General features: G+C 35.6%; 1 protein-coding gene across 8 annotated transcripts in view; it reads left to right on the top strand.

Moving 5' to 3' along the window:
• LOC106870613 (sterile alpha motif domain-containing protein 3) overlaps positions 1 to 25,000 on the top strand; it is a 193,783-nt gene that overhangs the window by 46,935 nt on the left and 121,848 nt on the right. Inside the window, exon 2 of one of the 8 annotated variants that reach the window (XM_052967811.2) lies at positions 2,543 to 2,630. The exons of the other annotated variants lie outside the window; for them this stretch is intronic. The gene's annotated coding sequence lies outside the window, so the exon portion shown is untranslated. The remainder of the gene's footprint in view (positions 1 to 2,542; positions 2,631 to 25,000) is intronic. 8 annotated transcript variants of the gene reach the window in all.

Raw genomic sequence — 25,000 nt, forward strand, 5'->3', positions numbered from 1 at the left:
GAAGTGCTTGTATAACTTGTGTGGAACAAATATCACACAAGGTGTTGTTTGTTGAAAGCCATTGGTAATCAAATTTTTCATCTAGGTGTCTTTTACTTGCATCAGTCATTAAACTGGCCATTCTAGGGGACTGCCTTGAAGAGTTTTTAGTTGAAGAAATTGAGCTAGTATTTTTCTTTTAGCCTGGTACTTATTCCATCAGTCTCTTTTGCCAAACCACTGAGTTACAGGGATGTTAAACCAACACTGGTTGTCAAGCGGTGAGGGAGAACAAGAACAAACACAGACACACAGAGATATACACATGCACATAGATATAGAGATAGATAGATATCTATATATACAATGAGCTTATTTCAGTTTCTGTCTACCAAATCTACTTATAAGGCTTTGGTTGGCCCAAGGACTTTAGTAGAAGACATTTGCCCAAGATGCTACACTGTGGTACTGAACCTGGAACCATATAGTTTTTATTATATCTTTTGCTGAAACGTATTTATGTCTTTATTGCCCACAGTGGGCTAAACTTAGAGGGGATAAATAAGGACTGACAAAGGGATTAAGTTGATTACATTGACTCCAGTGCCTAACTGGTATTTATTTAATTGACCCTGAAAGGATGAAAGACAGAATTGACTTGGGCGGAATTTGAACTCAGAATGTAATGGCAGATGAAATACCGCTAGCATTTCACCCGGCGTGCTAATGATTCTGCCAGCTTGCTGCCCTTTTGCTGAGACATATTATGTGTAGTATTTTCATATGCAAGTCTAAACATGGCTATAGAATTAAGAATTTTCTTTTCAATCACAAAGTTCCAGTTTGGTCTTATTGCATAGCACCTTGAACAAGTGCCTTTCAATATAGCCTTGGTTTAGCCAATTCCTTATGAATATTTGATTATATAACCAAATCAAAATTCCTGCATGGAAGGCCTTCATGTATATGTGTGTCTGTCTGTCTTAGCATGTCTATGCATTGATACTGCTTGCAGTGTGGTGATGTTCATGCCCTACATCAACTATATGCCTCTCAACTCACTGCTTTGATATGCAAAAACTAATTGAATAAATCACCTTACTTGTAAAGCAAGTAAAGGTTGGTGCCAGGAAGGACATCCAGCTGTAGAATACTGCCTCAAAAAATCTCAACCAACCCAAGTAAGCATAGGGAAAGTGAATGTAAAAATGAATATAATCGTGTGTGTGTAGTTAAGATAGCTTTTCTGTGGCACATTGGATAAGTGACATCTTCTAAAGCCCCAGGTCATCTACATCTTTGTGAGTAGATTTGGTTGACAGAAATTAGAAGAAGCTCTTTGTGTGTGTGCGTTTATGACTATCATACAAGTAGGGACTTTCATTAGAAATTGTCCATGAAAAGATGTCTGGCCATGAGGCTTTGCAACAGGAAGGGCATCTGGCTGTAGGAAATCTGCATAAAATACTATCTGACCCATACAATCATGGAAAAGTAAAAATTAAAATGATGAGAATGATTACACACACACACAAGATATACATATACTTATATATATATATATATACTCACACACATGTATACATATATATACATGCATACACTTACACATGTACATGATGGCCTTCTCTATTATTTCTGTTTATGATATTCCAGCCTTAAGGCATTGCTCGTCCTGTAAATATAGAAGAGGACATTTGCTGAAGGTCCTGTGCATAGGAATTGAACATAGTACAATATTGCTAAGTGAACATCTTCAATTTTACTCTCGTGGACAAGTTATTCCTTGTATGTGGTCACTGATATTCACAGGAATAAACTTGATTAATGTAAATAAGCTAATTTAAACAATGTCTGCTGGGAATTTTGAATTAATGTTTCACACATATGGCACATGCATGTACACGCTGAGAAAGTTCTATGTGCTCACAGTCATATATACTTACACATTAATCTATGCATGCACATACACACAACCATACATGCACATATGAACAAATGATTGACAAACTTAGACATGTACTATTAGTACATACGCTCACATGTAGACACATATAATGCAGATGGTAGTGGTGGTTGTGGTGACAACATTACTGAATTAGTGCTCTGTAATTGTTACAGGCAGGATTACTGAATTAAATTCTTATAAATTATTTAAATGAATTAGATAAATAATTAATTAATCATTAAGCTAGTTTTTAACCCAGAGCACGTCCATATTTTATAAAATGGCTTCAAGTATTGATATATATATTTTTAGATGTGAACTGCATTATAATAGCAGGCATAGGGGGTATGTTTCCGGTAAATAAAACTTTGCTTCCCAAGTTTGAGATCCGGCTTCTCTATGCAACTCCTACTCGATAAGCCAAAACATGAACCTGCACATACTCAGTCATCCAGTCTTTGTATGTGTGTTTGTGTTGTGTGTGTTTATTACTCTGCTCAAAACGGTTGCTTTACTGTAATGGTTTTCTAGTTGGAATTTTGAATTCAGAACATTCAGAGCCAAAGCAGATATTACAAGGCGTCCTCTAACAATTCTATCAATTCCTTGTTTTAGGCTGGTACTTCATTTATTGAACCCAAAAGGATGAAAGTCAAAGTGATCTTGATGGGATTTGAACTTGGGACACAAACAACTGAATTAAGTATCACAAGGCATTTTACTCATAAATTTTAAGTTAAAATTGTGTTCCTGTAATGATTCTGTTGCAGGTCAAAAATGAATGATAGAAGAAAAGATAAAAGTTTGTTTTCCTTCACATTAGTATGGTTTCCCTGTTTCTCTCTTTCACAATAGATGTAAACAAAATTAGTATGATTCTTGTGATATCCTGCATTTCAGGACTGGCCAACCAATGCAGTACTCTGTCTTCCAGTACTGCATTGGTTGTTAATCTGATGCTCTAACAACCCTGCCAATTCACTGCCTCATTCTGATCTTTTCCAGTTCTTTTAAAGATGGACCTTGAAATGATTGTATCTTTACCTGTGTCTGAGAATCTTCCTTTGTCTTAAGATCCTTTCAGTTTCAAAAGGTTTCATCAAATGATCAGTTTCCAATCTTAATTTTCAGTTTTATTATTTATATTCAGAATCCTTATCTTCAAAGATTTTTATACAAGGCAAATGTTCTCAACCTTTTGTAAGTTGAGCACCTTCTTTCACCAAATAACATTTTGCCCTTTCCTTATATTGTACAAGAAGAAAAGCTGATTATTTCAATTAAAAAAAAAGCAAACTTGTGCAGTGGTTTATTACCTGTATGTTCTTGGACTGTCCAATCCAGCAAGTGCTTCTTTTTAGATATTTGTGTGAACTAGGGCTTGCATGTTACATTTTTATGGAAATTAAAGAAAGCTGAAGATTTATATAATGAACTTATATTGAACGTTGGTGCATCATCAATTATTTTTTTGCTTACTGATAATCATACAATGTCCTACTCAACACATTAACTCCTTAACATTCAGATTATTGTCAAATGCAATGCTTATTTATTCATATTGTTCTAAATTAACCATATGTATTGTCTTGTGGCTCAAGATTTTGATAAAGTGATTGTTTATCTTTTTTACAATGGCATTATAGGGTAGGTGTAAGATGTTGAATCTGGCCAGTTTGAGTGTAAAAGAGGCAAAATATTTTGGTTGGATACGGCCAGTTTAAATGCTAAAGAGTTAATTCTGACAAAGATTTTTCAGGAAATATATTTAAAATAAAATTATTACATTCAATTTAAATATTTAGTTTCCAAAACACATTCATGACTCCTCTACACATCATCATTCCCCATTGTACTCTCTTGACAATTTATATCCCGTTGCAAGCTCACAATGCCCCTTGTGAGGGTGCTATCACCCAGGTTGAGAGCCACAGTTCAGGTGACAATAATGGAAAAGACTGAAGTAAAATTAGATTGGAACATTAATATAGTCGACTAGTTATAATTTAATTTTTATTGGACAATGAAAATTAAATGCCTTATCTGATAAAATATTGAATGCCAAAACTTCTGTGCATGTATTAACAGAATCTAAGGAAGGTGATTGGATAAGAGATGTCTTTAACTATTAGCAGTGATAACAATCAATAAATGTCCTGATTCTGTTGACTAATACTTTATGGTTATTGATTTTAATTTTGTTATGGTGGTAGTAGTAGTAGTCGTAGTAGTAGCAGCAGCAGCAGTGGCGGTGGTGGTGATAGTAGTAGTGGTGGTGGCAGCTGTAGTAGTAGTGGCAACAGCAGTAGTAGTAGTAGTATAGATTTGGTTACAGGCATAGCTGTGTGGTTAAGAAGTTTGTTTTGCAACTTTGTAGATCCAGGTTCAATCGTATTGCATGATACTCCACATAAGTCTCTTCTACAATAACTCCATGTTAACCAGTATCTTTCTTTAGTGAAAGTTTTGTTTGGTAGAAACTGTGCAGAAGCCGACGAGTTGGCAGAATCGTTAGCACACTGGGCGAAATGCTTAGCGGTATTTCGTCTGCCACTATGTTCTGAGTTCAAATTCCGCCGAGGTTGACTTTGCCTTTCATCCTTTTGGGGTCGATTAAATAAGTACCAGTTACGCATTGGGGTCGATGTTAATCGACTTAATAGGTTTGTCTCTCCTTGTTTGTCCCCTCTGTGTAGCCTCTTTTGGGCAGTAAAGAAATAAGAAACTGTGCAGAAGCCTGTGGTGTGTAGATATGTGCATGTGTTTATACCAGTGTAAGGTGAATAAAGAGTAGTACATTCGAACAAGAATACTCTAATTATTTATGTCCAATTGAGTTTTACCGACCCCATGCCCTGACACTAACGTCTTCTCTTGGTATATTATTCTCGTGTAATATAAATAAAACAAGTACAAAACAAAGTAATGAGACCCATACAATCACTTAAACCCTTAAATGTGGTGCCCAGTATGGCTACAGTACAAGGGCTGAAACTGTTAAAGGACTATGTGATCCTACTATAAATTGGTTTTGAGTCTATTTTTGATTTAAGCATTGTAACGATTTTTCCAAATGTTGGAGATTTAGGTTGCTATTTTATTTCCTGTTACTGATATTATTAAATGTTTTCATTTTTGTATTATTTGCTGGGTCTGGATGAAGGGGAAGTATCTTCGGTATTCACAGACCCTCTGATAGGTTTAGAGCCTTTTTCTTGAAAAGACTTATTAATATATCTCAGGACATTAAGGCAGTGAGCTGGCAGAACTGTAAGCACACTGGGCAAAATGCTTAGTGGCATTTTGTCTGGCTTTACATTCTAGGTTCAAATTCCGTTAAGGTTGACTTTGCCTTTCATTCTTTTGGGATCGATAAAATAAGTACCAGTCAGGCACTGGGGTCAATGCAATTGATTATCCCTTTCCCTGGATTTGCTGGTCTTGTACCAAAATGTGAAACCAATATATCTCTGGAGGAAAATATGAAACCAATATATCTCTGTTGGTAGAATCATTAACACATCACACAAAAGGACGTTTCAGTATTTAGTTACAGTTCTTAATTTTATGTTTTGAGTTCAAATAATGCCAAAAGTCATATTTGCCCTATATGGGTTATAGCTACTGATATTAACTGTATCACAACATTGTATTATAATACACTTCGACCCATTTCAGTCATTTGGCAACAAAGTTTCACCACTTCTTTAAAAAAGTAACATTGATCTTTATCATGGATCTTGCACATTTATAGACTTATTTTGTAATCTAGTTTTCACAGGTACTTAATTCGAATTATAAATATCTATAAGGCCAGTCTTTAAGTGGAGACAACTATGAATAATACCATTCAATTTATTGATTAAAAAACCTTTAACTAGCAAAAGGGTTCAAGGGTACCTGTTGAATTTGAACCTGCATCTTCTGTACTCAAGCATCTTCTTTTTTCTAACCAAGGTTTTTTTAATTCAATATATTGATTTCAAATTTTGGCACAAGGCTAGCAATTTCTAAGGAGCGAGTAAGTTGATTATATTGACCTCAGTGTTTATCTGGTACTTATTTCAACAGCCCTGGAAAGATGGAGGGTAAAGTCAACATCAGTAGAATTTGAACTCAGAATGTGAACACAGTTGAAATGCCACTAAGCATTTTAGCCCGTGTGATAATGATTCTGCCAGCTTTCTGCTTTTTATAAATTTATTATATTAAATGCTTTTATATACTACTGTATTCACCCTTAAATTGATTTATTTCATATATCCTTGAAATGTCTGCATATGAATTATGATTCTAACACAGTTCAGTGTGTGCTAATGTAAGTTCAGACAAGAAGAGTCAATGTTTGTGAGCTTTGCATACTCTCCAAAATCCTTTACTGATTGGTGTCTGTTGAAGAACTGGGCAATGAAGAAATTCCAGAAAGTCAAATTTCTGGTGAGGAGGATTTGGTGAAATGGTTTAGGGTTGGAGATGAGGAATGAGTCACAGTAAAGGTGATGGAAGAGAAGGAAGAACAGGTATTAAAAGTAGATCTGGAAATAGTGTGTAACTAGCTAGATCAGAGGAGCAGTGGATGTTGTAGCATGCAGAAAGAGAAAAGAAGAGACAGTGCATGTCTGTGAGCCAGTAAACTGAACATTGAACTATGTTGGTGAATGATGAGTAGTCTTTTCCCACCAGTTGAATAACATTCATTTGGATTTGGACTTGAACGTTTGTATGTATGTAGTATCAGCACCATCTGGTGTATGTGAACAGCACTTAATGGTATTCTTAGAATAAGCTTTGTTGAGTGTTCAGAAATGCTCTACATGTGAATAAGTAATTTGGTTGTAAGAAGTATCACAATGCTAAAATCCTCCTGATATTCATGAATGATGTAATGGTTGCTATTGACTACAAACACTGTGTCAGAAGTTGTATTCATTGATCTCTTACTTCCTTTGATATGATACTATTGACCATGACATTGTAACGGATATTCTTTCCCTACTGTTCTATCTTGAAATGTGTCTCTTCTCAAAGAAAATTCTCACCAAGTTGTGATAAAGAGAGAGAAACCTTTTATTATTCCTTCATTTCACATATTGTAAACCTTGAGGGTGGCTCACTTTTAGATCTATTGTTATTTAAAATTTATTACTGTTCAGTATACAAAAGTGTTTTAAACTTTAGCAGATGGTATGCACAAAGCACACAATGATTGTGGCTATTATTTCTTTTCTTTTTTAACATCTTTTTTTTTTCCTTTTATTTTATGAACAACCAGCCAAATTATAAAATACTGACAATAAATATCCAAATATCTCTTGATCCAAAAAGTTGAATAGATTCCAATTTCTTTAACCTAATAAATTTTAAAAACAAAAATTGTGATATATTCTATCCAAATTCTATCCAAAACCATTTACAGATTCTATGGCATTTCATCTATTTTATTAAAATTCAATTTGTTGCTATTACTGAAAGTTATTGTCATACTCTTTTATATTCATTAGTGGAATTTATTTTAGTGAATATCTCAATAAGATTACTATTTTTATCTTGGGGAAAAATTCTTGATCATTCAAAGATTCTTTGCTGCTTCATTGTAAAAGCTTCATTCATGCTTTGATTGTCTTCAGATGAGATATGTATAATTCTTTGTTGGCGTGTATTAGTCGAACATTCCTAAATTACATATTTCAGAATACTGTAATCCATTTTATATTCGGTATTGAATGGATGACGGATTGCTATGAAAAACATAACTGTGATGTGTTATTGATCCAGGATGGAAGAAGTGGGGAAGGAAAGATAACATCAACTGATGATTTATTATTAATGATTTCATGGCAATAATATTGTTGCTATATCTGGGTATCCATATGATGGATTTATTGTGTCAGACAGTGGACATAACATCAGTTTTAAATAGCAGTTATGGTGACAAGACATTTTTTTCTCTTCCCATACTCCCTCCCTCTACATAATATTAGATTGTTCTTCCTGTTGATCTTCATCTGACTTGCTTGATTGATGTTTGTACATGTTTCACATCAAGAATTGGTAAATTCTTTGAGTTCTGTTCCTTTGCCTTTGCAATCAATCCCCTAAGTCAATGTTCATTGCTACGCATTGAATGCTAATCTGCTATGCCTTCATTGTCATTACTCTTCCAGCCAGTTTTTTTTTTTTTTTCAGACAGTTGTTTGCTTGAATTTTTTAATTTAATCATTATAAATAATCAGTCTTATAAAATTACAACCTGATTCCAATTTCACATGGAACCTCTTCACTTATATTGGTAATTATTCATGAATAAATGGAAGAAATTGTGCGTATACATTATGTGTGTGTGTGTTTGTTGGGAAGTTAATCTATAATTCTGGATTTCCTCAGTAATTTATTGCCATCCTTCTCAACATTTTTTGACTTTATGTAACACTCTTCTATTCTTGTACCGGTTCCAGCTGTGGCTATTCTGGTGTACTACCATTGTGCTTGAGATAAAAGCAATTAAATACTGGTTCCTCATTATGGCACAAGGACAGCAATTTTGAGGAAGGAGATAAGTTTATTTACATTGACCCCAGTCTTCAACTGCTACTTATTTCATTAACCCTGAGAGAATGAATTTCAGGATGAATTCCTTGACAGAATTCGAACTTAAAAAGACGGCGAGCTGGCAGAAACGTTAGCACGTCGGGCAAAATGCTTAGCAGTATTTTGTCTGCCATTATGTTCTCAGTTCAAATTCCGCCGAGGTCGACTTTGCCTTTCATCCTTTCGGGGTCGATAAATAAAGTACCAGTTACGCACTGGGGTCGATGTTATCGACTTAATTCGTTTGTCTGTCCTTGTTTGTCCCCTCTACGTTTAGCCCTTTGTGGGCAATAAAGAAATAAGAATTTGAACTCAGAATGTAAAGATGGACGAAATGCCACTAAGCATTTTGTCTGGCATGCTAACAGTTTTGCCTCTTCACTACCTTAAAGCAACTACATATTGCCTGTGCACTTTGCATGGAAAGTCAAAAAGAAAGTTTTGAAGTTAAAAATTTAGGCAAAATATAGGTGCAGGCGCGGCTGTGTGATTGAAGCTTGCTTCCCAACAACATGGATTTGGGTTCAGTCTCACTGTGTGACACCTTAGGCAAGTGTCTTTTGCTATAGCATCAGGCTGATCAAAGTGAGTAGATTTGGTAGACAGAAACTGAAAGAAGCCTATCGTGTGTGTGTGTGTGTATATATATATATGTGTGTGTTTGTGTATCTGTTTGTCCCCTCACCATCACTTGACAACCAATGTTGGTGTGTTTATGTCCTCATAACTTAATGGTTCTGCAAAAGAGACTGATAGAATAATTATTAAGTTTACAAAGAATAAATCCTTTTAAGGCAGTGCTCCAGCATGGCTGCAGTCAAATGACTGAAACAAGTAATAGAGTAAAAGAATAACTACTGCCCCTTTTTTTTTTTTTTTGTTAATTAATCATTCTGGGGCATCTTTTTCACCATCATCTTTTATTAAAGTCTATTTTCCTCCAAGCAAGATAATAATCTTCCAACCTATAAAACAAACAACCCAAACATATTTACATGGAGAGCTGGAAACAAACAAAACCATTTGAATGAGACTGCTTTGTTTACAATGATCACGCAACATGTCAAGACATGTCAAGAAGCTTGGGCATAGTTTTGTGGTGGACAGCAAGCAAACAGCATTATCCACATGAACAGTAAGGCTGTTGTTGACAACTATATCGAGGACATGAAGATGCGGGGATATAATATATGTATGCACACATGCATACACAAATATATGCATACATATAAGTGTGTGTTTGTATATACATATACACACATACATCAATCAATCAACCAATCAATCTGTGTATCATACTTAAAGCAGATACATTGTTGAAAACGTGATAAACTGTAGTTTGCCATCTTCCTGAGATAGCATCTCTTATCAACATATATTGTTAAAAAATACAGAACTATATCAGCAGTAGAATGAAAATCGTTTAACAGTAGTGGTGATATTGCTAAATGTGCATTTCTGCCTATTTGGTAGACATCAGTGGCAAGTGTCTACTGGTAGCTGCAAGCTAAGACAAAATTTGCTGTTACTGATATAGTAAAACAGTGATTGAAAAATCATGGATGTTGCACTTAGCCTGTATTCTTAATAAAAATTTGTTATGAACCACAGAAGCAGTGTTAGTTCAAAATAGCAATCAGTGTATTATACCTAAAACAAATGCTTTGTCGAACACCTGATAAACTGCGGTATTTGCCCCAAGATAACATCTCTTATAGATGTATATTGTTAAGAAGCACATATATATCAGTTGTAGAGTTGTTTCCTGTATTCAGTGTGAAAAACAAAATTGATATTAGCCTTTGGTTGGTTTTGTTTTGGTTTTTTTTCTTCATTGCATAATTATTTCTAGTTAGCTGTTTTACTGCTCCCTGCAGTAAATTTTTTAACAATACCTTAGCTGTTGTTTTTCATGTGTTTAGCATTTCTGAATCAATAATATATCAACCATCTGACTGTGAGAATATATATGGTTCTGACTGCACTGCAGCTGAATGAGACCCAGCTAGGTTAACAATACTTCAGTTGGCCAGACATTCATATGCTGTCTGTGGGTTATAACAGCAAAATTGTTTTCCAGCAACACTAAATAAACATGCACACACGCATGCACATGCATGCATACATGTGTATGTCTGTGCATTTGTATTAATCGCTTGATTTGAAGATGGGTTACTGGAAGTTACACAGATGAGAAATACACTCAATTATTTGGATGTTTCTGCTCAAAAGCAAGCATCCAGTCAGGCATGTTTCTTGTGCTGATCGTCTCTAGGTTAGAATGCCTTTCCTATTGCCAACCCTCACCTAATGCCAAGCAAAGTAATATTTCTCCTATGCCTAGACATGTTTTCATGGAAGACTGAAAATGAGGGACACATTATATGACAGTGACACATGTTTATTACTCTCATGGATGTCAACACAAAGGAGATATAAATCCACACACACACGGTTTTATTTCAGTTTTCATCCACCAAATTAATACTGTTCATTATTCCTTTACCATTCAGATTACTCTGCCAAATGTAATGCTTATTTATTCTGATTGTTTTGAATTCATCGAGCATTATCTTGTAGTTGTCAGATTTCTATGACGTGTTTATTTAGTTTTAGGATGGCATTGTAAGGTAGTTGTAAGAGGCTGAATTTTGCCAGTTTGAACATAAAACAACTGAAATATTTGACCCAGGTATGGCCGGTTTAAACACTAAAGGGGTTAATATATAAATATACATAAAGGTGGCGAGCTTTCAGAATGATTAGCATGCTGGGCAAAATGCTTTGCACCATTTTGTCCGTCTCCATGTTCTGAGTTCAAACTCCGTTGAGGTAGACTTCGCCATTCATCCTTTCAGGATTGATAAAATAAGTATCAGCTGAATATTGGAGTTGATGTAATTGACTTACTCCTCCCCTGAAATTGCTGGCATTGTGCCAAAATTTGAAATCAATATATAAGTATACATAGAGGTGGTAAGCTTGCAGAATTATTAGCATGCCAGATAAAATGCTTTACAGAATTTTGTTAATTTTCTGAGTTCAAATTCTGCCAAGGTTGACTTTGCCTTTCATTCTTTTGGGGGTCAATAGAATCAGTAGCAGCTGAGCACTAGGACTGATGTAATCAACTTACCCCCTCCCTTGAAATTGCTGGCCTTGTGCCAGAATTGGAAACCAATATATAAATATACATATTGTTACTTGACCTACTAGAATTAGTAGCCATGTCTTTTGCTATTTTCTAGAAAAAGTGTGCATTGGATAGTGTTGTCTTGGGTGCAGTTTAGTTTGGAATTAGACAGGATGGTCACAGCCGGAACACTTTTGACTACTGGCCTACTTAATCAATGACGCATACAGCTTACTAACTCATATAAAATGCTATTAATGCTTAAACAAACTTTACAAATACTTGGCCTGACAGTGCATGGCGAGGTTTTCATGGTATCCATGCATTAATAACCTGACCAAAACTGCATCTGAAGGCTAGACTACCTCTTAAGGATGAGAAAATACTTAAACTCTGATTACCTGCAGACCCCTTTATATGGTACAAGTGTTACATAGATTAGAGTGACACTGTTTAAGATATGCTTGGGCATGGCTGTGTGGTAAGAAGCTTGCTTTCCAACCTCATGGTTCTGGGTTCAGTCCCACTGCATGGCACCTCGGAGAAGTGCCTCCTACTATAACTTTGGGCTGATCAAATCCTTGTGAGTGAATTTGGAAGATGGAAATTGAAAGAATCCCGTCATGTGTGTGTGTGTGTGTGTGTGTGTGTGTGTGTGTGTGTGTGTGTGTGTGTGTGTGTGTGTGTGTGTGTGTGTGTGTGTGTCTTTTTCTGCCACCACTATTTCACAACTGGTGTTGGTGTGTTTACATTCCTATAACTTAGTTCAGTGAAAGAAATTGTTAGAATAACTAGCAAGCTTAAAAAAAGAATAGTACTGGCATCAAAAAGGTTGATTTATCATCATCACTTAATGTCCATTGTCCAAGCTGACATGGGTTGGGTGGTTTGACCAAGACTGGTAATTTGAGGGGCTGCACCAGACTCCAACCTGATTTGGCATGGTTTCTATGGCTGGATGCTCTTCCTAATGCTAACCACTCTGAGAGTGTAATTCATTCGACTAAAAATTCTTATTGGCAGTGCTCCAGCATGATTGCAGTCTAATGACTGAAACAAGTAAAAGATTTAAGATAAAAGATATCTTAGATAGTGTCAGTGAATATACACACACAGTTTAGCTGTATTAGAGTATTGCTCACATACGTGAGATAGTGTTACTTTCAAATACACAAGTATGACACCTCAAGGAATTTCTATGTGGTCATGTGATTTGCTATGAATAGCAAACAATTCTCCAGTTTATCACATCCTGCTTTCATATAAAAAAACATGGCACATTACATAAACTATAATGTTTTCTTAAACATTCCTAAAATGACAAGATGACCATAGGTAGAATGCTTTTGATGACAAGTTTATAATCTGATCTGATCTGACCTATCTTTAAACAACAACAACAAACAACTTTGGGATTTTACCATTGCTATACACACCGAATGACCTTTCTAGAGAATTATTCAGGTATATGGAGTTGCACTGTCACTAAACATAGAGAATGTCCTACGCATGCAAAATATCCTATACTTGAGAATTATCCACATATCTGAGCTTACACAGCTTATACAGATGTGTGTGTCTCTCATACTTGAATATCAGTCACATATTTGGGACTATACAATCGAAACAAACATAAATGTGTTCATTTTAGGGTGTTATTGACATCTTGGACTGCACAGTTGATGCAAACATGTTCTATTTGAGAATATTATGCATATACCGCACAGCTGTTACAAGCATATGCTGCTACATATACAAACATCTTTGACAACATCCAAATAAAAGAATAAAAGGCCTCTTGCTAATTAGCAATCATCAGCTCAACATGCTGTGACAATTACCCCCTCTTTCTCTGTTTCTAATGTTGTCATTCAACTGTTTCTGTTCTGAATTAGCAAACTGTATCACATCTGGTGTATGCACTTCTACTCTTGTCATCCTTACTGTATCCGGAGACTCCTTCTTCAGCACACAGTTTAATACTAAACATTTTCGCAGGCCTTCTGAAATTCACTTATCTACTTGTCATTTTCCTTACAGATATCACTCTAAAGTTATTTGAGCTAAATATCAGCTGTAGCAACAATCTTGACAATTTGAGATGTTTTAGATGTTCTCTGACCACTGTAGGTTGTCTTTGAACTTAATGCTTTACCTTTTTGATAGCTGAATTATTTTCTCACAGACAAGTTCCCTATTAACTTAGAACAGTTTTATAGTCAGCTTAAAAACATTAATAACTCTTTTGTTACCATATTTCTGTTCAAACACCCTGCCTTTATTTCAGTTAATTTTTAAGATTAAGAATAATTTAGTAAAATAACCTTGATATTATTAAGCAGATGTTTGGAACATTAACACAAAATTTTGTTGGAAAGTTTTAATTTTTAAATAATTTTAAAACATGAGTTTTGTATCATAGAACCAGGAGTGACTTAAGTAGGTTGGTATCAGAAGGGTTAAAGCATGCTCACCCCAGATAAGGTGGGCAAAGCAATGCACTGAGATTCCAACATACACAACCACATCAAATGGATTAGTTGCAGTCTTCCTAGACATATAGGGCCCCTGGAGCATCTATCCACTGTGTCCATACTTTAAGCTAGCACTGGCTGAGAGGATTGAAAAAGGTTGGGAATGACAAATTGCCATGCTTAATAAAATTATTTTTAAACTTTATTCTTGTCCGACATCATGACGAAGAAAGAAAAACTATATGAATGGATGCAAAACCCTATTCTGTCTTCTCAATAATAAAGAGACAAGGTGAAGGCAAAGATTGTTCACTAATATTTTTGAAGGTCCCTGGTATTTGTCAGTTTAAGAAATACTGATTTAGCTGGCAAGTGGCAACAGTTCATATTCTTCCATTACTGCAATATTATATCTCAGAAAAAAAGACATGCCTGTTATTCCTGACCAGGTTATTGATATGTGGTTACTATGAAATATTCATATTACACTTTCAGATATAGCCTGTGTAAAGTTTGTGTATGTTATTAATAGTGTGTTGTTCAGGAGTTAATATGCTCTTTGTAGTGTAGCATAGCTACTTCCTTTATGTATGTTGATCACTCTGTGCTATTGGTGAAGATTGGATGGTCATGACTACATTGAGGTGTGTGTGTGTGTTTCAAGGTTTTTGTTCAATGAATAGGAACAAGTCATCATTTTAAACATAATTGCATGCATAAAATGGTTGAATGGATATAGCATTATTGGACTCTCTTTTTGCCTAGAAATTATGAGTTCAAATTTTGTCCTGTGTTTTTTTCCAAATACAATGAATTCTGTGCTACATAATACAGTTTATTATTTAAGACAGCAGGATGTGATGTGAGAAAGATTTGGCTATTTCTAACCAGCTTAGTAACCAAATAGAGACTTCTTTGTTGACCATTCTCAGTTTTTAACATTAGCACAAGGCAGGCTATATATTATTTCAAGAGAGTTCAGGTGTATCTTATTTACTGGTCAGTTACTTTCCTTTACCTCTAAAAAATAAAAGAGAAAGTCACAAACTGTACAAGATGTGAACATGGAATGTAAAATAAAAGAATGTACCTAAAAATAATAAAGTGCTTTACTTGGAGAGCAGGAGGCCTCTGCATGTTTATTCAACCTGCCACAAGCAGTTGCCAAATCTCCCTAAAATCACACCCTACTGACTTAAAAAAGAGAACCCATTGTATAATGTGGTCCTTGCTGCACTGAACTTGGGGTGCAAAAGAACTGAGTAAATAAGTAACAGTCAAAATGTTGGAGTCTACATCCATCCTTCAAAATGCGTGACATTGTACTAACAACAGTGACTTTTATTATTACTAACAAAAATTATTACTAAAGGTAAAGTAGCAAGCTTGTAGAATTGTTAGCACATCAGACTAGATGCTTGGCTGCATTTCTTTCAGCTCTTTACATTCTGTGTTCAAATTCCATTGAGGTTGACTTTGCCTTTCATCTTTTCAAAATTGATAAAATAAGTATCATTTGAGCACTGTGGGGACCAATGTGATTGACTAACTCTGTCTCCCTTAGATTACTAGCCTTTTGCTGAAATTTGAAGCTATCATTATCAAGGGTGGTACTTAGCAGAATCAAGAGAGCAAGGGGTGAAAGTCTTGTTGTACTTAGCTGTTTCTTTACATTTTGAAGTAACAGCAAGCTTAGTGCTCTATTAACAATTTTACTGTTACTTATTATCAAAAATGTCTATGTTTAGACTATTATTAACACACGACAAAGAGAGGTCTATTATTAGAAGTAAGTAATGTGACATAATTAAAAAATAAATAACTGTTATAATGACTTATCATATTCATTAGCAAGTTCACGAAGGCTAATTATTTGCAAGATACTGATGAATTATTAGTAGTAAGTCACTGAAACTAGTTTACCCAGTAAATTTCTAATAACAGTCTACCATGAATTTGCTAATAACACTTCACTAGTAAGCTTTTAATAACAGTTCACTATTAACTTACTAATGGTAGTTCACTTGTAATTTGCTAATATTTTGTTCACTGTTATAGTTCACTAGTAATTTGCTGGTGATAGTTTCCCTATAGTAGGACAGAGGTATATTTGTGTGATTAAGGAGTTCATTTTGTAACTACATGTTTTCAGGTTACCAGTTTGGGACAAAATCTACAAGCATGGTAGATCTGTCAACCAGGCCTGTCTGTTCATGTGCAAAGGGCAATGAAACCCTTCTGCATTCCCTTGTTCAGTGTTCATGCATTGCTGACTTTTATGACTTGTGAAAAGCATTTAGTGTGACCTATTGCTTTGAGTATCTAAGCTTACAGCAATAGTTCACCGTCAAAAATGTGCATGGTAATGCTTTTTTTTTTTAATGTTCCTGTTAATTATTGCTAGAAACATTTTGACCTATCAAAGACAATATAGGAAAGGGAATTCTAGAGACAAGTGGTTGATGGTGTTTGTCTGCAGACAACATGATTATTATTATTATTATTATCATCATCATCATCATCATTATTATTATTATTAAGACAGCAAGCTGGCAGAATCGTTAGCATGCTAGGTAAACTGCTTAGTGGCATTTTGTTCGTCTGCATGTTCTGAGTTCTAATTCTGCCAAGGTCAACTTTGCCTTTCATCCGTTCAGGGTTGATTAATTAAGCACCAGTGAAACACTGGGGTTGATGTAATTGACTAGTTCCCTCCCAACAAATTTGAGTCCTTGTGCCTCCAGTAGAAAGGATTATTATTATTATTATTATTGAGGTGGGAAGCTGGCAGAATCGTTAACACACCAGGCAAAATGCTTAGTATTTCATATGTTTTTATGATCTAAGTTCAGATTCTGCTGAGATTGACTTTGCCTTTCATCCTTTTGGGGCTGATATAATCAACTAGCCCTTCTCTCAAAATGTCAGGCCTTGTGCCTTTAGTAGAAAAGATCATTATTATTATTAAGGTGATGCACTGGCAGAATCATTAATATGCTGGATGAAATACTTAGTGGCATTTCATCTGTCTTCACATTCAAAGTTCAAATTCTGTCAGGGACGACTTTGTCTTTCATTCCTTTGAGGGTCAATAAAAACAAGCACCAGTTGAGTACTGGGGTCAATGTAATCAACTTATGTCTTACCCCAATATTGCTGACCTTGTTCCAAAATTTGAAATCATCATCATCATTTCTTCTAGCATGTTACTGGCGAACTATTGCCAATGATTTTAGATTAAATTATTATTATTATTATTATTATTATTATTATTATTATTATTATTATTATTATTATTATTATTATTATTATTATTTGCAAGTTCCTGCTGAGCTAGATAACTTCAAAGTAAATTATCATTAGCTTCTTCACAACAATTTCATGGTTAATATTATTACATGTACAGACACCTAAATATTATTAGCAAATATGAAGTGCTCTGTTTTTCAAAATGCTCACTGCAACCTAGTTGTAACTATCATAATGACCCTTTTGTTGTCAATGTCCACAGTGACATTTTTAACAATGTTCGTAGATATCTATTGTTGGAAAGGTTAATGGTAAATTATTGCGGAAAGTATTCAGTATGACCTATTGCTTGGAGTATTTCTGCTTACAACAATAGTTCACCAATAGAAATAGGCATGGTAGTGCTTCTTTTTTTTTTATTTTTATGTTTCTGTTAACTATTGCTAGAAATATTTATGATGTCCTATTTTTAAACATATTCAGTGATCCATTGTTTGAAGTGACCTATTGTTAAAAGACATTCATGGTGACCTGTTGAGGCGTTCACTGTGACCTATTGTTTAAAGTGACTTGTTATTAAAAACATTCTGTGTGACCTGTTTTTAGAAATGTTTGTGGTGACTTATTGTTAGAAATGTTTACAATGATCTATTGTTAAAGACCTTCATGGTGACTGTCCTACTGTTAGAAGCCTTCTCAGTGGCCTATTTTTGGAAGTGTTCACTGACCTATTGTTAAACATCTTCATGGTGACTGACCTATTGTTACAAGCTTTCTCAGTGGCCTATTGGAAGTATTGACTGACTTATTGTTAAAGACCTTGGTGACTGACCTATTGTTGGAAGTGTTAACAACAGCGACCTAGTAACAACAATCATGCTGATCTATTGTTAGAAGCATTCACTGTGACCTATTAAAAACATTCATGTGACAAACCTGTTGTTAGAAGCCATCACACTGACTTTTGTAAAAAAACATTAATGGTGGACTCTTTGTTAGGAATGTACTCAGTGACCTGTTGTTAAAAATGTAGATAGTGCCTATTATAAGCATTCTTAAGCCATTGTTAGAAAAGCAAATGCTTAAATGTATAATGTGGGAGGTATGATAACTTCAATTAATCAATACTGCCCTATATTGAAGTGGGGTAAACAATGTTCAAAAACATTGCATAACCAAAGGCATGGGAGACAACTCAAGAATACCAGCGATGAGAAATATTGTCAGAAACTCAGATAGTAACAAGGCTCTGGTACTTCAAGTGATCACAGTGACCTGCTACTTAGAATTGTCACTGTGACCTGGTACTTTGAACGGTCACTGTGACCTGGTACTTCAAATGGTCACAGTGACCTGTTGTTGGGAATGCTTTAAGATAAACTAGTTCATTATTAATATACAACTCTGCTCATCCATATCTCTGTATGACACACGAAACCATAAAATGACGTATAATGCTTCAAATCTATTGCATCACTTGCTTTATTTCAAGGTCCACAATACAATATTTGTAGTTGATTTTCTTTTTTGTTTTTATTAATAAATGTTCTCTGTATTTCCAATAAATCGTTTTGTTATTCCACAATTCCACACTGCTGCTGCTGCCAGCACCAACATCACCACTACCACCACAACTATCACCACGACCATCTTTAGGTGAAAATATAGCTATTTCACATTTCTTGAACTGCTAGAATATTGATGGCTAATTACATTATTTTAAGCATTTATTTAACTCTGTTTTAAGTATAATTTTTTTTAACCCTTGGTCAGCTCTGTGTCAACAGCTGTTACAGCCATAGCCGTCTTGTCTTTAAAGACATGATTATCATAGTGATTTAATCTGTAATAAAAAGAACTGGTTTCAGATTTTTACATCATTCTATATCTTCAACTTTATCTCATTCCCTATTTCAGCTTTTTGATTATCTATGTGTTTCCCTCGTTTCTCTCCTCCCCCCTCCCCCCCTCCCCCTCCCTCCCTCCCTCCCTCCCCCCTCTCCCTCCCCCTCCCCCTCCCCCTCTCCCTCCCTCCCCCTTATCTATCTATCTGTCTGTCTGTGTCTGATCTATTCTACTTTTAGTATGATCTGCTCATTTTTATTTGATCAAAATGTTGCTTCAATTTCTTTTTCATTTGATGATCAGTGGGGGAATACAGTGCATTATACTCTGCACAGGACCTTCAAAATTAGTGAAGAGGCGAAAGAGAGAGAGAGAGAGAGAGAGAGAGAGAGAGAGAGAGAGAGAGAGCTATCCTTAAATTAGAGACCTTACCTGAATACTGGCTATAAAGGTAGACTCTGGTAAAAGCATCAAAACACAACATAGTGGTATTAACCATTCAAACAGATTAAATTTCCTGCCCAAGTAGGGCACTCTAGGATTTGAACTCGGAATACAAGAAGCCAGAATAAATACTGATAGGTGTCTGATGCTCTAAGTTCTGTTAATCCACTCTCCTAAGCTGGAACTTTTGTTTATCAACCCAAAAGAATGAAAGGCAAAGTTGACGTTGTATCTCTTCTTCTTCAAGATTCATGATATGATATTTGAATAAAATTGGATTCCCATCACTGTTAGGCACCTACAAGATTACCCACCTTACCAACAACCTTGGGTACCTTTTTTGTCTAACACCCACGGACATGCTAACAAAATCGAAAACAACACAGCACCCATGACTTTTGGAACATTTTTTCATGCACCAGATTGCTGAAGCATTGAATGAAATGCCCCCCATCAGTTCTTAGCTGTGGGGACACTTCATCCTCCAAAACTTCCATACTTCCTGAAACTGGCCAGCAGTACACCTGATGCCTCTCACCACCACTTTTTTAAACAGCTCATTCACTGTTCACTTCCTGTGCATTATATTCTATGTACTGTTCATGCACTTTTGGTTACTTTTTCTGATAAGTTGTAATGCACTTGAGCACTGTATACAATAAGTTCATTATTATTATGTTATTCAGGTTTTGAAAGACCCTTATAAAGTTAGCCATAGAAGACAGAATTTGAAATTGGAATGCAAAGAGCTAAACATATATCACAAAGTGTTTTATCTGATGCTCTAACAATTCAACCAACCTACTTCCCTAGACTGGTACTTTGTTTATTGATCCTGAAACAATCAAAACATAAAGTTGTCCTTAACAGTATTTAGAATTCATAATGCAAAGAACTCAAATAAATACTACAGGTATTTTGCCCGATACTCCAATAACTCTACAAGTTCCTTACTTTCTTTCATTATCTGTTTTTCTTTTATTTCATCCTTTTCAGTCATTCTTCCTTTTTCTGTCTGTCTTCATTTGTGTTTTTCTCTTCCGTTCTCTATCCACTTCTCTTTTGCTCTCTTTCCCCCCCTCTCTCTTTCTCTCACTCACACACACACACACACACTGTTTCTCTTACACTTGTTCTAACTTTCTCTCATACTTTTGTATTCTCATTCTCTCTTAGATTTTTTTTTTTCCTCCTTTCACTGTTCTATGTCTCTAAATCCATAGACATTTAATGCTTTATTGATTTTCTGTAATTTTTATTCTCTATACACAGACCATACCTGTCAGAAATATTGTGCCACAGAATCAATAGATAGAAAAAGCTGATCTTTCTTTCTTATTTTGGTTCTGAGGTGACAAAAATGTTTTTTTCTAACTCTTTGTTAGTCGAGTTGATTTCTTGGCTGAACTTAGCTTTCTGATTATTAAATCTGATGAGAGAAAACAAAACAAAACAAAACAACATAAAAAAAAGTAAAAATAGAAGAAAAAATCCCTGTAACAAAAGGTTTAATCATTTAAACGGTAGAAAATTTTTTCTCTCTTTTTCTTTTTGTTACTCAATTAACAATTGTTGAAATCGTAATTTTCTGTAAATCTCTAATTTTTTTGGTACAATTTTATGGAGTCGTTATAATATCAGCTCAGTTTATTATCAATGGTCACGATCATAAATCAAGATTTTAACAGATAATTTACGAAAGAAAAGCTGAGTTTATTTTACAAATCTTCTTTTCTTTCTTTATCATTCATATTCCTTGTGTAGAAAATAATTTCCTTTACTGTACAGGATTCAAGTTTCACTTGTTTTATTGTGTTTGAAGCTATTGTATGGCAATATATGTTTCCCAAATGTCATTATGACAGCTGTTATTAAAGTTGTTATCATTGTTTAACCCCAGGCTGTCTTTCATTTAACAGACCTTATGATCAAAGACATTCCAATTATAACCATCACATCCTTTATAGAGATAGTACATCTACTGTCTCCAATACATCATTCAATTCAGTTTATCCTTCCTATCTTTTAAAGATAGTATTAGCACAGCCATGGGTGTGAGGTCAAGAAGTTACCTTCCCGACTTTAAGGATTGAGGTTCAGTCCCACTGCAAGATAGCTTGATAGGATATCTTCTACTGTCATCCAAGGCTGATTAAAACCTTGTCAGTAGTTTTGTATACATAAACAAAAAGAAGCCAATTGCATGTATGTGTTTTTACCTGCCTGCCTTGACTTCATATAATAATTGTAAATGGGTGTCATATAAGCTGTGCTGTTCATTTCCAGTCTCCTATGAGAACATGTCTGACTCATGGTTGAGGTGTTGGTGACAGGAAGGGCATCAAACTGTAGAAAATCTGCTATAATGAATTCCACCTGGCCCATGCCAAGCATGGAAAAATAGTTGTTGTTGTGATGATGATGCTGATGCCACCGCTGCCATTGTGTGTTTTGGAGGAAAATTTGGTTGAGCAACTAAGTAGAGACTCCCTTATTGAGCTATTCTTGCCTTTATAGTGTGAAACCAAAGATAATTGGATTCTGCCTTTTGAGCATTTGTTTAGTATTAAGGTGTGGATGGGAAAGACAAGTGGCTTTTTTTTTTCACTTGAAATTACTTGAAAATATTTCACTTTTTCTTCGAGACTCACCAGCCATTAGTTAAGTTTGATTTTTTCTTTCTTTCTCCAACACAGGAAAATTTCAGTTAATTGAGAATGTTCTTCACATGTCATTGAGAACTTCACTCCTTAACCTATCGATTTTAAATTTGTGCCATTGGTCCACTTGAGTTATTCCCCTTAATTTATTTTATTTAAGAGGTGGTGAATTGGCAGAATGTTGAAATATGCTTAACCCTTTGATATTTAAACTGGCCATATCTAGCCCAAATATTCTGTTTTATGTTCAAACTGGCCAGATCTGGCCTCTTACACTTATCCTATAATATCATTTGAAAAATATACAATCACATCATAGAAATCTTGAAGCTTTCAGATAATGCATGATTAATGCATGGATCAGTGGTTAGAATGTCAGGCTAATCATGAGTTAGTGAGTTTGATTCCTGGACTGGACTGAGCTGTGTTTTGTGTTTTTGAGCAAAGACGCTTTATTTCATTTTACTCCAGTTCACTCAGCTGTAGAAATGAGTTGTGACATCTCTGGTGCCAAGCTGTATCAGCCTTTGCCTTTTACTTGGATAACGTCGGTGGTATGCAGAGGGTAGGCTGGTATGCATGGATGACTGCTGGTCTTCCATAAACAACCTTGTCTGGACTTGTTCTTCAAAAGGTAACTTTGTAGGTGAAATCCCATGGCCCTTCATGATCGAAGGGACTCTTTACTCTTCAATCAAAAAATAATGTGAATGAATAAGCATTACATTTAACAGAATACTCTGATTGCTAAAGAGTTAACTCTGTAGCGTTCAGATTATTTTATCAAATGCAATGCTTATTTATTCACATTGGTTTGAATTTATCCTGCATTATCTTGTAACCTTAAGATTTTGATTACATGACTGTATATTTTTTAGACTAACATTGTAGGGTAGATGTGAAAGGCTGGATCTGGCCAGTTTGAACATGAAACAAGAAGACTATTTTGGCTGGATATAGCCAGTTTAAATGCTAATAGGTTAATGGTATTTGTTCCAACTCTGTGTTATGAGTTCAAATCTAGTTGAAGTGATCTTTGCATTTCATCCTTTATGAGATTAATAAAAATATAAAAGTACTAGGTCAGTAGGTCAGTGGATTGGTGGAATTGTTGGAGCATCAAGCCTGATGTTTTGTGGTATCTGTTCCAACTCTGTACATTCTGAGTTCAAATCCTGCCCTGTCACTGAAAAAATAGAGACGCTTATATCAGGAGTTGTGAATGACAGATGGTATCAGCAACTTGAAGAAACAAAACAAGCAAAAAATGGATGAAAACAGTTTCCTTGGTTTGATCAGATCATCTGCCACCACCTCTTCCACCACCATTATCACAATCACAGCCTCTGCCACTACCTCTACCACTATCTTTATCACCACCACCACTACCACCACCACCTCCACTTCCATTATTACCTCCACCATCAACCCACCACTTCTCATACCTCGTTAGAGAAGTTAACTGGATAACCACTCCAGGGAATCCTACTAAAGATACTACAACAGTGATAGTCAATGACTGTTACAGAAAATCAAGTTCTCAGATTGATATTCTTTATTCTTTAATCATAAATAATGCATTATTTATGATGTTCACTTTAATCTCTTTATATCTTTATCTCTTTATGCATTTGTCATGTTATAATATAATGGTGTTTGATAAGAAGAGCTACATACATACATACATACATACATATGTTTACTGTACTTTCAAAAGCTGCAACATGCATTTTTTAAAAATTTATAAATAAGATAACACACAGAGCTACATTGCTGTATCTTTCTCTCTTTCTACACACACAAGCACGCGCACACACACACACACACAAGCATGCGCACACACACACACACACACACACACACACACACACACACACACACACACACACACACACACACACACAGAGCAATTAGTAGGTTTGCTCATACTAAGCAATTATTGATGTTTATTGGTATTTGATGCAGCAAGCCAAAACCTACAATATGCCTGAGAGCTATTATGGTAACCACCTGGATAATTTATCTCTACACACTCTCTCTCTCTCTCTCTCTCTATATATATATATATATATATATATATATATATATATATATATGAACATTAGAAGCATCAGTTGTGGCGTGCAAGAGAGACGATTGCGCTGGTATGGACATGTGGTGAGAATGGAGGAGGATAGCTGCGTGAAAAAGTGCCACACCCTAACAGTTGAGGGAACCCGTGGAAGAGGTAGGCCCAGGAAGACCTGGGCTGAGGTGGTGAGGCAAGACCTTCGTACATTGGGCCTCACCGAGGCGATGACTACTGACCGAGACCTTTGGAAATGTGCTGTGCGTGAGAAGACCCGGCAAGCCAAGTAAGATCGTTGCCAGTGCCCCTGGACTGGTTCTTGTGCGGGTGGCACATGAGATGCACCATTTTGAGCGTGGCCGTTGCCAGTACCGCCTGACTGGCTCCTGTAGGATTTTCGAGCGAGATCGTTGCCAGTGCCCCTGGACTGGCTTGTGCGGGTGGCACATAAAAGACACCATTTCGAGCGTGGCCGTTTTCGTGCGAGTGACACGTAAAAGCACCCACTACACTCTCTGAGTGGTTGGCGTTAGGAAGGGCATCCAGCTGTAGAAACTCTGCCAAATCAGACTGGAGCCTGGTGTTGCCATCCGGTTTCACCAGTCCTCAGTC

The sequence above is a fragment of the Octopus bimaculoides genome, chromosome 5 (assembly GCF_046866305.1).
Source record: "Octopus bimaculoides isolate indiv1 chromosome 5, ASM4686630v1, whole genome shotgun sequence".
In the NCBI taxonomy this organism is placed as follows: Eukaryota; Metazoa; Mollusca; class Cephalopoda; order Octopoda; family Octopodidae; genus Octopus; species Octopus bimaculoides.